Source organism: Mustela lutreola, chromosome 3 (assembly GCF_030435805.1).
Source record: "Mustela lutreola isolate mMusLut2 chromosome 3, mMusLut2.pri, whole genome shotgun sequence".
NCBI classification, from domain to species: Eukaryota; Metazoa; Chordata; class Mammalia; order Carnivora; family Mustelidae; genus Mustela; species Mustela lutreola.
Window position 1 is genome coordinate 7,687,366 of NC_081292.1, and position 14,799 is coordinate 7,702,164.

The window sequence follows — 14,799 nt, forward strand, 5'->3', positions numbered from 1 at the left end:
AGAACCTCCCCATCCAAGATCCAAAGCCTTAACACGCAGACAACGCCGCCCCTCCTCCCGCAACCATGTAGGGTTTGCTTTGCGGCCCGTGGTTGGAGGGGAACGGTCATACTTTCATTTCCGGGAGCCTGGCACCTGCTTTGTTGGAGCCGAGAGGCTTGCACCCCCGCTTTCTGCCTTGTCCTTGGGGGCAGCAGTCGGCAGACAGAAGCCTTCATGTCACACTGTTTGAGGGGCAGTCCGGGCGCCCCGGCAAACCCATGCCTCTGCACAGTATGATGGGGGTCAGGGCAAGTCCTCCTGCACCTTGCCCAGCCCTGGCTCTCTCGACATCGTCACCTACCATCTGATTCACTGGGGTCGAGATTTGCTTCCTCTGTGAACCCTGCACGTGATGTCTTCGGGTGTATGAGCAGGTGACCAGACGGACGTGGTCGTTGCTCTGGTTGAAGAGCAGCCGGAGTCCGCTGCCCCGTGCACTTGACCCTCGTTGTTCGGGCCCTGTCGTCCCACCCCAGCAGGGCCTGAAGGTGCACCTCGTGGGGGATGCGTAAAGCTCTTGCCTGAGGCAAGGAAAGGAGTTCAGGGGAAGGATGGACATTCCCCCACTTGGGGTGAGTTGGGAAAGCTCCGTGGCGGAGGAGACCTGTGATCCGGCCCTTATAAGCGAGGTAGGTTTGCACTTGCAGGACTGGGGCGGAGGGACTCGGAAGGTGGCAGAAGGAAAGAAGAATGACAGCGGAGCCACGTCCGGAGTGGAATCGCACAGGGGGTGGACAGTGAGCCTTGGATGCCTCCATGTGGTGGTTGGGTAGCTCCAGGGGGAAAGGCAGAAGGATCAACTAGAAGCCAGAACCTAGAACCGGATATTGGCTTTATGCAGTAAACCACGGGCAGAGGTAGTCACGAGTGGTCTCGGCGTGAAAGGCACAGTGGTACTCCAGAGAGTGACCAGGGCCATGCATCAGGGTGGGCTCTGTGGGGGCGGCTGAGCATCCCGATTGGAGGCAGAGTACGTGGGCTCCAGCCCAGATCCATCGCTTCTTACCTGGTGACACATTTCTCCATGCCTGGCTGAGTTTTAGTTTACTCATCTCCGAAATGGGTCTGAGGATAATTGCTGACTTCTCTCGTGACGGAGAGGGTTCAGTTTGCAAAGGCCTTGGAGACAGTAGCATAAATGCCAGTTACGATTTGTGTTCCTGGGCATGGGGGAACCACACCTCAGTATCCCCCAGACTCTACCATCTAGAGGGAAGAGAGGGGACGTGAACACACAACAGGAAAAACTGGACTGAGTGTTCTCAGTGCTTTGAGTGTGGTTGGAGGGAGGAGCCCGCCCTTCCTGACACGGGGCCTTTGACCAGAACTGATGGGGACACAGGAAGCTGAGGAGTAGGTGTCCAGACACGGAGCAGGGGCTCTCCAGAGCCTGCACAGCTGTCCACGTAGCCGGGTCAGGGTGCCTTCGGGGCTGGGCCAGTCCTGCATGCCGTTCGCCTCAAAAGTTGGATCCGAATATTTCTGGATGCGCCCCCAGCGTGGGCCACTTCTCTGTGTCATCAGTGACCCGGAAGTCATTAAAAAGTCTTGTTCTCATTTGTAGGCTCCCAGATGAGGAGGTACCTTCCCTGGCTGGTGTTCACCGTGACCACGCCGGGAGCTGGCCGGCATCTGAAGTCCTTGGGGGCTGCCCCACACACACCTGAGGGAGAAGCGGCTTAGTGTCCGGCGGTAGGTCAGGAGGGCCTTGTGCCCGGGCAGGGAGGTTTGAGTCAGATTCTACACTTAGGATGTATCGTGATGTTGGTTAACCTTTCATCTTTTGTAGAATGGGGTAAAGGATGGGCCCCATTTGTCTCGTGGGTTTCAAGGCTATCCCAGGATCCTAGGGCAGTGCTCCCAGCCTGCCGTATTGCACGTAGTAGGAACCCAGCAGACATGTACTTCCTGCTGCTGACAGTGGGGTCCTAGGAGAGCCCCGTAGCAGGTGATGACAGCGGCTGGCCAGGCTGTCTCTTGTCCTCGCCTGTGAGCAGAGTTGAGGAAGGCTGAGCCCCGTGGTCCGCGGTCTCCCCTCTGCGGGCCTGCCATGGTGCCCAGCACACGTCCTTCACTCACAGAGTCAGCAGAGGCCAGCTGGCTACCTCCAGTGGCCCGGCACTGGGCTATGAGCTGGGGACACAAGTCACCAGTGACACGTGGTCGGTGAGGGCTCAGAGACTCACCGCTGGGTCACAGGGTGGACAAGTGAGCCGTGGCCCACGTGGAAACCTCTGCAGGAGCATAGCGGGGGGTGCAATCTATAGCCAAGGGGGGCTGCCCCCTCCATGAGCCCGGGGCCGGGTGGGGTGGCCCTGGGAACCGACATGGGCCACCCAGGAGATGGCAAGTAATAACGACCAGAAGCCCACGTGGGTCAGCCCAGCCTAGCCCCGCACTGGGCCGCCCTGCTTCTTGCTGGGCCCGTGGGTGGGCCCTGGTGCGTCTAACCCATCAGGACCGAGGTCGGAGGTTAAGAAGCTTGCCCAAAGTCAACCTGTAGTAAGGGGCGAGGCAGGAGTGAGAAGCCAGCTGTCTGACTTGGGAACTCGTCCTCTGGCCGTTTGTCCACATTGCAGCTGGAGCCGTGGGAGCCTGGGGCATCGGGCTGGGAGCCGTGACCCCGCGGCAGGGGCCAGGGAGCAGGGACACCTGATGGTGAGACCTGGGACCGTGCTCAGCCCGGAAGGGAGGAAGGGGGCGAGGGGAGGGTGGGTGGCGGGAATGAAGGGAAGGATGTTGCTGTCTAATGAGCTCTCTGTCTTCTTTTGTATCTACAGCCTGTTTCTCCCACGGGAGTCATGAACTCATTCAGCGCTCGGCACGCCCCTCGCACGTTCGTGGGGAACCTTTGTTCAGAGCAAGTGCTCTGCAGCCCCAGTGTTTGTGCATCCCAGCCCGCCACCAAATTACAGCAGACACAGAGAGCGGGTAACACACCCCTGGGGCTGTTGGGTGGGGCCGGGCAGGGGGCTGGTTCTCTAAAGTCCTTTCCTAGCTGATGCCGGGCTTACGGCCCCGGCTTCCCTGAGCCTGGTCGGGTGTCCAGGCCTCCTTAGTCCTGTGACTGCCCCCGACTGTTCTACTGGGACACTTCTTGCTCCACACTGTGTTTTGTGCCAAGAGAAGTGAGAGCTTGGGCTGGGAGGCGGTGGGCTCCTGCCTTCCTGCTTTACTCTGTGCGATAAAGACCCACCACGTGCCAGGGACTGCACGAGGCAGCCCGCCACGCGTCTCTGTGTTCGGCCTCGCCGTCCGCCTGTGTCTGTGGAAGATGGGACAGCTGGTCCTTCTGTGGTGCTTGCTCCGTGCCAGGGTGAGGGTGTTCTTGCGGATTTCCCACCGCGGGGTGAGTAAGGTGCTAGCCTTGGAGCTTTACTGATGGGGACTGTTAGCGTAGAGACGTTAATAAGCTCGCTCAAATCACATAGGAAGTAGAAGAGCCAAAATTTGAGCTCAAGCGAGACCGGCTCTCATAACCAAAGTACCCTGTGCCAGGGCTTCTCTACCTTTCACAGCTGAGGAAGTGCGCTCGGCAAGGAACACACCTCGGGTGACATTTCCAGAAATCATTGTGGGGGACTGGAATCCAGTGGGAATGTCCTGTTTCCTCAGCTGCCTTCTGGACTCCCAGGGGCATGCCGCCTCCCCTCTTACCTTCCAGCCCTGACACCAGAAAGGCAGCGTAAGAACACGGTGTGGAGCGCAAGGTCAAATATCGGGGGACAAGGAAGAAGAGATTGAGAGGCAAGAGAGCAAGGTCCCCTCCATGGAACAAAAGCCCAGGAAGTGTGTAGCTGTGGGACGAGTCCGGTGTGAGCAGGAGGCCCAGAACCACCTAAATCCAGACAGGGAGTCAAGAGAGGGACCAGCCCAGGGGGGCCTGTGACATGGGGCTGGCCTGACCCTTGAAGACCCCGGCCCTGTAGCCCTCACGCGCCCCCGCAGCTGGTCATGTCTGCCCACAGCTCAAATGCCAGCGTGCACCTGGACGGGCTCGCTCTCCCCCTGCGGTGTGAGCTCGGCTCCCAGGCTGCCGTCTGTCACGGTAGGGCCACACTCGGAATAAACAGTGGATGTTCAGGCGAGACCCACCTGGGTCTACTCCGTTGCTTAGAACTTGTGTAACTAGAAGGTGATGTTACCAATTGAACTAACGGAGGTAGAGAATGGTCGCAGGGCAGTTCTCTAATGGGGACAGGGAAACTGTCACAGGGCATTAACAGCTCCCGGGACGGGGTCTGCAGGCAGTCCTTGGGGCAGCCCTGGGAGGCGTGGGGATTCCCACCCCATCACAGGACGAAGATGCCTCAGGGAATGTTTGAAATAGCCCCAGAGATAGTGAGATGAACGGTGATCAGGTGTGTGACGTCATTAACAGTGTCTGCAGTGGAGGGACAGACAGCTCTGGCCCCCTTGAGATAGTGCTCAGTGAGAAGGCGAGGCCTCCCAGCGTGGCCTGACTGCAGCAACTCTGAGCCACCTTAGTTGCTCTGAGTCTCACATTTTTGAGGAGATGGTGACTCATTTTATAACCTATATCCGCGGGGCCAATTTGGCAAATTAATTTTTCTTGTAATAAGGATTTAAAATTCATTAGCTGTTGTCACTGATGATTTTCCCCTTGTTCTTCGGCTCCATGTTTCAAGGCTGGAGAAAAAAAGGCCTGTTTGATTAGGAATCCATCTCCCCCCACCCCTTGTAAAATTTCAAAGTGAACTGTCCATCTTGTCCTTGGAGGGGACCCAGGCTCGCATCCGTCTCCCCTTGCGGTAATGGTTTTAAGTCGGAGCAGGAAGTCTTTTTGGGAATCAATTAAGTAGACGAATACTTTGCTGGAGGAAAAAAAAAAAAAAAAAAAGCGTGCTGAAGGGGGACTTAATTTACCATGCATCACAAAATTTTCTAAGTAAATTATTTTCAAGTCAACTCGGCCCCTCTTAGCCATGACGGGGACACATTTGCGTTTGATTTTAAAAATTCGAATCTATCACTGTCACTGTTCCTGCTGCAATTTAAGGCTTGGGTGGTTTGTGGTAGATAACAGTTGTTACACTTCCTGCAGGCTAAGAAGGCAGTGCCGGTTTCGTGTATTAACTATCACAAAGCAGACAAAAGGGAAAAAGGAAGGTCTGTGTAGACAGAAGAAGGACGTGTCAGGCCAGAGTCGCCCGTGGCGTCTGCTGCCTCCCTCAGCACTCAGTCCTGGCCCTGCTGCTCTGCCTGGCTCTTGGGACTGTTCCAGAACCAGACCTGTGAGTGACAGAGCCCTGTCCCCGCGGCAGCCCCACCCCCAGGGGCTCATGGTGCACCAGGAGAAACCGATCAGTCCGAGCTCGCGGCAGAGCCACCTGTGATGGGTGCATAGGTCCCATGCCTCTTCCCAGGTGCCTGGACGGAAATTGGTCTTGAAACACAGGTTCTACAGGCCTTGAAGGGAAGCCAGGTCAGCTGGTTTTCGTCTTTTGCAGGTCATGGCATGTCGACTGTGATCGTCGGTAGCGCCGGCCCAGTTGGGGTCGGGGGGGGGGGGGGAGGTCCCTGTAAACCTATCAGCTGACACTGTGGTGGAGAGGGAGCATGCATATGTTTTCAGCAACTGAATCTTGGCTGTATCTGAGGTCAGGATCCTGGGTTGGAGGCATGGGTTACCATGAGCCACTTGGGGCATCCCACAGTCCCCCTGACCCATAGTTCTTTCATCTCTGACAAGGAGATCATAGCAGCACGCTCCTCACCCAGCCTTGGGGAGGCTTCTGAGAGGTGGAACACACCCATTTCCTGGCACACACAGTCATCGCACCAGGCTTAACTCCTGAGCCCTTAACAATGACTGTCCTTCTCCGCGTCCCGTGAGAACCATGTTGCGTGCTTGCTGTCAGAGCAGCTGGAGGGTAGATTTTCACCAGAGGAGCCCCAGCAGCTGGGGGAATCCAGGGGACCATGAGAGCCATGTGGGCGCAGAGCAGAGTACAAGCAAGGCCCAGGGTTCCAGACCTGAAGGGACTGGAGGAGGACAGTCAAGCAACCTCATTTTCCAGATGAGCAAACGGAGGGCCCGAGAGAGAAAGGGCCTCCTCCAAGGGCACCAGGCAGGTGAGCTGTTGTGCTCCATTGTTGAGGGTAACGTCCCGAGGAGGACAGAGGTCCCCGTTGCCCTCTGAGAAGGCTTGTCTCCGCTCGCTCTGTCCCGACAGCAAGCTGAGGCTTTGCTGCTGTGGACCTCGCCATTCAGATCTTTTGTCAGAAGGGGGAGGGGAGACAGCTGGGGATCGGCCAGCCCCTCCCACCATGGGGTTCCCAGGAAGGGGGCAGCCGTCAGTGAGAAGAGGGTAGTGAACCCCACCACCGTGTGTTGACAGCTCAGTTCTCTTTCCGTGAGGTCCGTGTGATTCAGACACAGGGATCCCCTGTGCCAGGAGCCCTGATGGCCAGCAGAAGGAAGAAGCCCTTAGCCTTGGACACCGCAGAGCTGGAAGTCTGGTCCTGGCCCACCCAAGACCTTGAAACTCGTCCTAAAGTGTCTTGTTTTGTGGCAAACAAAGCTTTTCTTGGGCTATTTGCAAACCTAAAGCCGCTTGCTCGCTCATCTCCCTCATGCCTGTTCTTCATGGTAAGTCTCTGCATCAGGAGGTCAGTAGTGAGCTCTCAGGGTAGGCGAGGAAGAAGTGGGCGACGCATAACTTCCTGCTGGAGGACAGGCACTCGTCATCATCCTGACATAAGAGCCATTTCCTGGGAAGATGCCAGATGGTGGAGTGACAGGGCCTCAGCCTGCCCGTTCCACAGAAACAGTGACATGGTAGCCGCCCCCGGACAAAGTGCCTTTGCGGGAGCCTTGGGACCCAGGCAGGAGGTTGAGCTTGTAAACAGGGGTGGAGTCGCAGACCCAGAAGGCCTGAGCTGGGGAGGCAGGCCGGGGCTCTCTGTGGGCGCATGGCCAGGGGGCGGCCCCGGCTGCAGACCCAAAGCAGCCCCATGCCCCGTGGACTCAGCTCTAGGCCCCCCTTTCCACACTCTTCCATCAGTCCCGTTCGCCAAGGGACCTGGGAGGAGCCACACCAGGCAGTGCCCCTGGTAACAGGCCCACCAACCATGGACCTGACTGGGACCAGCTCCAGCCCCGCTCAGCCAGGGACCCAGCAGGAACCATGCCCACCCGTACCCTCCTACCTCAGCGCAGAACAGGCCACAGCCCCGCACCCCAGCTGCACCCCCTGCCCCACGGGCCCAGGCATCAGGCAGGAGAGGCCAGTCCATGAACACAGGAAGGACGTCTGCTCCTCTAGGTGCACACACACCGACCAAAGGCCGTGAAGGCCCCCAAGAATCAGGGCAACGTGGCGCCACCAAAGGCTCCAGCAACCAACTTCAAAGGCACGGAGATGCGTGACCATCTGACAATGAATCCAGAATGATCGTCTGCCAGAAGCGCAGTGAGCCACGAGGGACAACAGCACACTGAGCACACGAGGCGGTAAGAGAAGTTGGTTCTCCAGTCGGGGTGCTCACACGAAGGGGCTGAGATGGCTGCCATCCTCGGGTACCCCCGTCTCGATGTGTCCATGCGGCAAACGACTCGTCTCCTTAGGCACTACGGTGTTCCCAGCATTTCTAAAACATAACGGAACTCTTCGCGGGGCTGGAATTGTGTGGTTGGAGTACAGGGCATGGGGCAGGTCTCTACAGCGGCACGCCCCGCGGACTGCCAAGGGCCTGGGATGCACCAGGGGTGGTTGTGTCTGGCCACAGTCCCTTCCGCCCACACGGGGTCCTGCTCCCTGTTGTTTCAGTCCAGAGGAAGATCGGGCTCTGGAGGAACAAAAGATGAGACTTGGGCAAACCCCAGACTTCCCACCAGATGCCAGGGGACAGGGATGGAGGGAAAGACTTAGGGCACCCCTCTCCCAGATACAGAAAGATACAGCCTTTCCCCCTCCCCCAGTTTCAAAAAAAATAAGCAAGAACCACTCTATCCCTTGGAAACACAGTTGTAAAAAGTATCAATGAGACTAAAAGATTCAGAACACCTTTATATATATGCGGCACGTGCACTGCTGATCAAAACATCAAAACATCTACGGGAACGGAATAGGTCTGTCAGCAGCTGTCCTGGGGAGAGCCTGTGGGCGACCCACTGTTCCCTCCAGGTAGATTCCTGTGGTAAAAAAGATCAGATGTCAGCAATACGTTTTTAAAAGGCTGACAACCGGCCAAGTGACAGTTGCATATATAATTACACGTCACCTGTGTAACACGTCACCTGTGTAATTACAAGTTATAGTTACAATTATGATTGTGCAGACACTGGAAGCCAGTGCACGGGGCGGCCCACCTGAGAATAGTGGTGCTTTGTGGGGCCACTGAGCCCTTTGGGGGTACTGATGAAAGCCACAGACCTGCTGCCCACCGCCTCAGTGCAGTTGCAGGGGGCTCGTGAGGCCCCATTTAAGAGAGCCTTTGATCCAATTTAATCTCCTCCGTTTTCAGGGTGGAGTGAGCCAGACAGAGTGGTTGGACACGGCTGGTATGACCCCGTGAGGGGCAGAGGGGTGGGGCTGGGGGCCACCGCCGCCCCCACAAGGCCAGTGTAGTGTCCTCCCCCCGTCCCCCTCACTGACTACAGGGGTGAAGGGTCACAGTCTGGGGCTGTCTGTTGACCATCCAGAAACACCCTCCACGGGGCAGATGGGAAATACACGGGCCCCAGCTTCTCCCTCGTAGGGTGTTGGGAGACCAAGGTTTGGGACGGCTGGAGAATTTGCCCGAGACAGGGCAGGAGTCTGAGCTGTCAGGATGTGGCCTGGACACCAGGGGCTGTGGGAGGACAAGGATGAGAGGGCAGAGCCGGGGAGCTGAGGAGCCGGCCTCCCCAAGGGGAGGGAGGGTCCTGTCCTGGGTGTGCCGGTGGCTCCTGCTGCGGGGCCTCCTGGGCGACATCAGGAGCGAAGGCGGATTTAGGAGAACGCGTTGCTTCTCCCCCTTAAGCCCCTTCCCCTCCCTCTTGGCTGAGGAGCCGTTGGTCTTTACCAGAGGGTCTCCCCTGCCTCTGGGCCATCTGGTTTGCCTTTGCCATCTTGAGGCATCGTCAGAAAGACGGGTGAGTGAAGACATGGTGAAGGGCTTGCCCCGAGAGGCTCGACTCCGCCTTGTCTCGTCGCCTGGGAGAAGAGGAGACTGGTGGGAAGACCCCGCTGGAGGGAAGCGCCGTGTAGGTGTGTGGGTCTGGCGCACGGAGAGCCACAGCCACCAAGGAAGGGGGGAGCGTGTCTGTGGAGGCGTCGTTCCTGAAAGACGGGTGGAGACCTTTGGCTCACGCTAGGTTGCCCAGCAGCTGGAACGAGCTGCGTGCGAGACTGGCCCCAAGGCCCCAGCTGGGCTGGCAGAGACCCCTGCCTGGCATGGGCAGTGGCGGGGGTTGGGGGCGGACAGGACTTGGGGTCTTTGACATCAAGCACAAGGGTGTGGACTCAGGTGCCTAAACCTTTTCCCCCCGAGTTTGGTTTTCTGTTTGGGAAGGACATTCAGAAGGAGCAGGAGGGGCCCTCTGCCTGCCCGGAGGCCGCTGGGCTGATTCCTGGTGGCTTGGTTTTTGTGCAGGACCATGGGGGTGGCATGTACAGCCCAGGGGGTTTGGGTGCAGACGGGTGAGCAGTGGGTGTGGAGGATTCAGGAGCTGCGCTGGAGAGCAGACACTGGTGGCCCTTCTCTGCTGCTCTGTCAGCCCTGGTTCACTCTGCGGCCTGGGGAGGTGGGACACCACAGACCTCAGACTCGAGGGCCCCTGTGCCTTTGCCTCGGCTCTACAAGCTGTGTGCTTTGGGACACGAGCCTTTCAAGTTCTGAGCCTCTGTCGCTTTTATCTGATAAATGGGGATGTTGAGACTCGTGTCCGTGTCGTCGTGCAGATGAGTAGGTCTGTTACTGGCCTGGGGCCTCACCGGACTCGGAACGGGTGTACCGTCAGTCCCTGCTGTGTGCAGCCGGAGCTCAGCCCGGGGGGCGGGGGGTGAATGGAGCTCTGCGGAGGGAGCCAGAAGCCGTGGACCCCTTCCCCATCTTCGCCACACACTGTCCAGATTCTCCTCTGTTGTCTGAGCCTCAGTTTCCCTAGCCTAGGGCCAGGGATCAGGCCTGCAGGACCTCTGAGGTCACACCCAGTGCTCATGCACGCTGGCCCATGCCTGGAGAAAGAAGGTGTCAGCTGTTCGTGGATGGGCCTGACATTGGTTGGGGCTGGAGTGAGGCTCTGTGGCTTTGGACAAGTTCCTTAGCGCGCCCCCACCCCGAGCTTCAGTGAGCCCCTCCGTGTTTGGGGATATTATTACCCAGCTGCAGGGTTAAGTGCAAGGATTAAGGACGGCAATATTCTGAGACTCGTCATCTGGTATCCTTGGCACAGAGCGTGCCCTCAATATTTGATAGCCGTTGTTACTCTGTTTGCTCTGGGATGGTATTTTGGTTCGTCTGGCCCTTGAGGATTCTTGATGGAATGATGGGCTTCTGCAGCTCTGTGGGACTTGGCAAACGTTTTTTGCAAAGAGCCAGACAAGTTATTTTAGGCCTTGTGGGCTATACGGTCTGTTGGAACTCTTCAACACTGCTGTCGTAACCTGTACGTAAATCAATATGCATGGGTGTGTTTCAATAAACTTTATTTATAAGAAACAGGTGGTGGGCCAGAGACCGAAGCGTACTGACCCCTGTCCTAGGTGCCTGGGTCCAGAGGACCAGTTCACAGAGCCTGCAAAGTGATTAGTGTTTTATTTTGATTTCTAGCAGCCAATCACCTTTAATAATCATAATTTAATTTTCACAAATTTCATACCATTTTAAAGGGAAATGAACTGGGGTCACCAGTTGGAGATTACAGCCCTTGGTGGAGCTGATGGAGGGGGACAGAAGGGGGCGGGTGTGTTACTATCTGAGCCTGCCACGGATTCCTGTGTGGCCCCGAGGATACCCCTTCTCCTTCCTGGGCCTCGATGTCTTGCTCTGTATAAGGGGCCTGGGCGTGGAGAGTGGGAGTCGTCCTGTTAGCTCCCTTCTGTCCTGACGGGGAAACAGACCTGCATTAGGGGCCCCTCATTCCTTTAGTGCTGCTCTGAGGAACGTGGGACATTATCGCAAGGGGGAAGGTCCTTTCATGAAACTGCCGGGGAATTAGAGGATTGAGGGCTTGAAAGCAGAGGCGATGCTGGGCCAGGCTGCTCCCTGTGGGTTAATTGGGTTAATAATGAAGCCGCTCAGCTCCCCGCTGTCCACTGTGGGCGCCAGAGGCTGGGACCCCGGGATCACTTAGCAGAGCCTGTGGCGGGCGGGGGGGCTCACGCTCTGCCCCGCAGCCCTTCGGCCGCCAGGCCTCCCTCCTGCCTCTCACTGCCGGTCACTTCCTGCGGCTGCCGCGCCGGCAGCGGATGGATGTTTCCGGGACGGGCGATCGTCATTAAGTTGGATGATCTTTCTCCAGCTTGTAAAAGCAACGATTGCTTTCCGCCTTAGCCAGGGTGGGGGTTCAGTTTGGTTCAGCTGCCCCTGTTGGAGAGGCTGGAGAAATGTCGTCCCTGAACACAGGCTTTCTCTTGCTGTCCCCCTCCCTGCCCCACAGACCCACTGTACCCCCAGCTCCCGTCAGAGTGGAGTGTGAACTTGGACCCAGATTCTGGGGTTTCATTAAAGCCAGGAGTGGGTTCCCCCGTGGTCTGGTATCTTTGCGCTCCGCCCAGGGCCTGTCTCTGTCCGGGAGGCTTTCTGACTGTTAAGTCCGTCTGTGACATCGCGGGCTCAGCACCGAGCCCCTCGGTGTCCCCTCTGGCTGTGCAGCGATTGCTTCCTGCAGCTGAGGTGCTCTGTCAGCTCCCCTAGGACGTGAACGCAGGTGTCCGTTTAGCATGATCTCGCAGAGTCTGGCATATTCAATCCAAGCTGTTGTTTTGATGGACCCTGCGTCACTCACCCCGCCCTGCATCCTGGAGGTGTGGGGGTGAGCGGGACTCCATCCCCTGCCCCGGACATCTCCCAGTCTGATATCAGGCAACACCAATGCCAAGTTGCTAAAGGTGTTGCCAGCGGCGGTGGGGACGCTGCGGCCGGGCCTCCTCGGGCTGCTGGGCATTCTGAAGCCTCATTCTTCAAGTTGTTCTCACTTCAGCCGGACGTGCAGTGTGGCATTTAGCCCGACCTGGAGGCCAGTGAGAGGATGGCCCAGGGGACGCAGAGGGAAGGAAGGAGCCAACACGTGCCTGAAGAGGCCAGAAAGAAGTCAGACGAAGGAAGGCGTGTCGGGAGGGAAGAAAGGAAGAAAATTGGCAGGGACCACAGGGCTCCATGTCCCCCGAGGGATCAGGAAGCAGTGGGGTGGGCTTTGCCTACCTCCTTCCTTCCCTCGGCCCCCAAAACCTGCTAGCAGCCCCTCCCTTCTCAGCCCTGACTAAGGATGGGCTTTTGAGGGGAGCCACAGGGCAGGGCTACTGGGGGGACAGCATGGGTCTCAAGGCCTTTTCCCAGATATTTATTAATGTTTAATTTCACAAGCAATCCATGGGCACATTCTCGCTGTAAAGGATCTAGACCTTACAGCTAATGCTAGCGTTCCCTTTGACCATCTTCTAGAACAGTCCTGGTCTCCTCCCAAGAGGCAGCTGCTAGGCGTGCTTGGCTGTATATCATTCATTCACTCCCTCAGTTAATATTTCTGGCCAACCGGCTGCATGCCCGGCATTATTCGCCGTCTCGGGAATATGGCATCGTACGAAGCTCAGAGTGTGCGTTCTAGCAGCGGGAGCGAGCCTTGAGCACACATGCCATGAAACTACAATACAGTAGGTGGTGACAAGTGCCCTTTGGGCTGTGAAGTCAGGAAAGGGCAGAGAAGCATCCTAGGAAGGCTTCTTGTGGCTGCAGAGTCAGAGCCCCTCCCCAGGAGGAGGTTCCCCAGGAGCCCTCTGGAGTGAAGGCAAGAGGTGGGTGGACCCAGGGGCCAGCACTGGGAGCGACAGAGCGGGTGTGGCTCTGAGGCCAAGGCAGCAGGAAGGCACGTGGCTGCGTACCCCCATGGTTTCGGAGAGTAGCTGGAGAGCACAGAGGGTCTCGTGGGCCACGAGAGCTGCTGGTGCTCTGGGAACGAGGGATGGCATGACTTCATTTATTAAATGCTTTAAAAGGACTGTTGGCAGCTCTGTGGAAAAAGGGTCCTGTCAATGCTTTCTTACGCCCTGACGTTCTCCGTCTAGATACGTCACCTGTAAGAACAGATGCCAGACAAGGTATGAGCGTGAATTTGTGTCTTTTGTGTTTTTCACATGTAAGGGTCCCTCCCCATGTGTTGCTGTGCAATGTGCTTCCTCACGTCCGCGTGTCTTGGAGAACTGGAGAACTTTCCACATCCACGTTTGGACCCGTGTCATTCCTCAGCAGGTGTGTGGTCTTTCACGGACCGGTCCTGTGGTTTATGGGGCCATCCCCCTGTCGATAGATAGTAGGCTGCCCTGTGGTTTCCCCTCGAAGCCACAGGTCTCTGCGGGCTGGGCCTTGCCGGTGGAGGTCGGTCCGTGGGAGATGGCGCCGCACTGGCCCGTGGTGGCCATCCTGCACCTGTTCTCGGACCGGCGGCGGTGGTCGTGCGCTGATGCAGGACACCCAGGCTGCCGCTCACGCCCGACCCCGTGTTCTATACTGGAGCAAACACTGGAGTCAGGCCCAGTCCGAGAGTAGATGCCCATTCTGGGCTTGACTCAGGCCCGTTGCCATGCACGGGAAGGGCCTCTGGCGTCTCCTGCACGAGGAGCGGGGCCGGGGAGGCATGGCTGCCACCGGTCCCCTGTGAGTTAGAGCAGAAGCCATCAGGAGCATCTCTGCTTCCTCCTGCTCACTGCCCCACCCTGAGTCGGTGCGCGAGGCGGGGCCTCGTGTGACCCCTAGGACCGTCCCCTTGAAATCCTCCAGATGGCTCGTCTCTCCCCTTCGGCAGTTGTCTCACGCACACGAGCCGATCGGAATCCTCAAGAGGGTTGTGTTAACTTTCTATTGCGGCCATCCCAGAGTAGCACAAGCCCAGTGGTCTACACCTCCCAGATGCATTGTCTTCTGGCTCTGTAGATGGGGAGTCCAAGCCAGGTCTCTGGGGGCGCAGATGGAGGGGTCAGCAGGTTGTCCTCTTCCTGGAGGCCCTGTTCTAGCTCCAAGCTGGAATCTTCTAGATCCTGGAGGGGAGAATCTCTTTCCTGCTCACTTGGGTTCCTGGCAGAACTCAGATCCTTGTGGCTCTCCATTTCCGTGCTGGCTGTATGCTGCAGAACATTCCCAGCTCCCACAGGCCGGCCACACGTCCTCTCACGGCCCTTCCCCTTCGCCGGAGCCAGCAGGTCTCTCCTCCTTCCGTCTCCTGCTCTGACACAGAGCAGAGGCCCAGAGGCGCGGGGGTGTGGAGGCCACAGGGGGACAGTGGTCAGGACCCACTTCACGGACAAGGGCAGGATCCTGGCCGGCCTGGCCAGTGCGGGCCATCTGGTCGGTGCTTGTCTCCTGGGTCCTCCCACGTGCCCCCAGGGTAGTCGTTCTAGACGCACATGTTCATCAGTAGACACATGGCTCCCCTCCGACCTCTGGGCCCTCTGCACATCTGGCTCGTGCACACCCCACTCCCACGTGGCCCCACACACCAGCTGAGTTACCAAGGTAAAGCCAGAGAGGTTGGTGTGCGGCACTTTTAGCCGCGCCAGCCCTGGGGACCCACATCTGCAACCACAAAACACACAT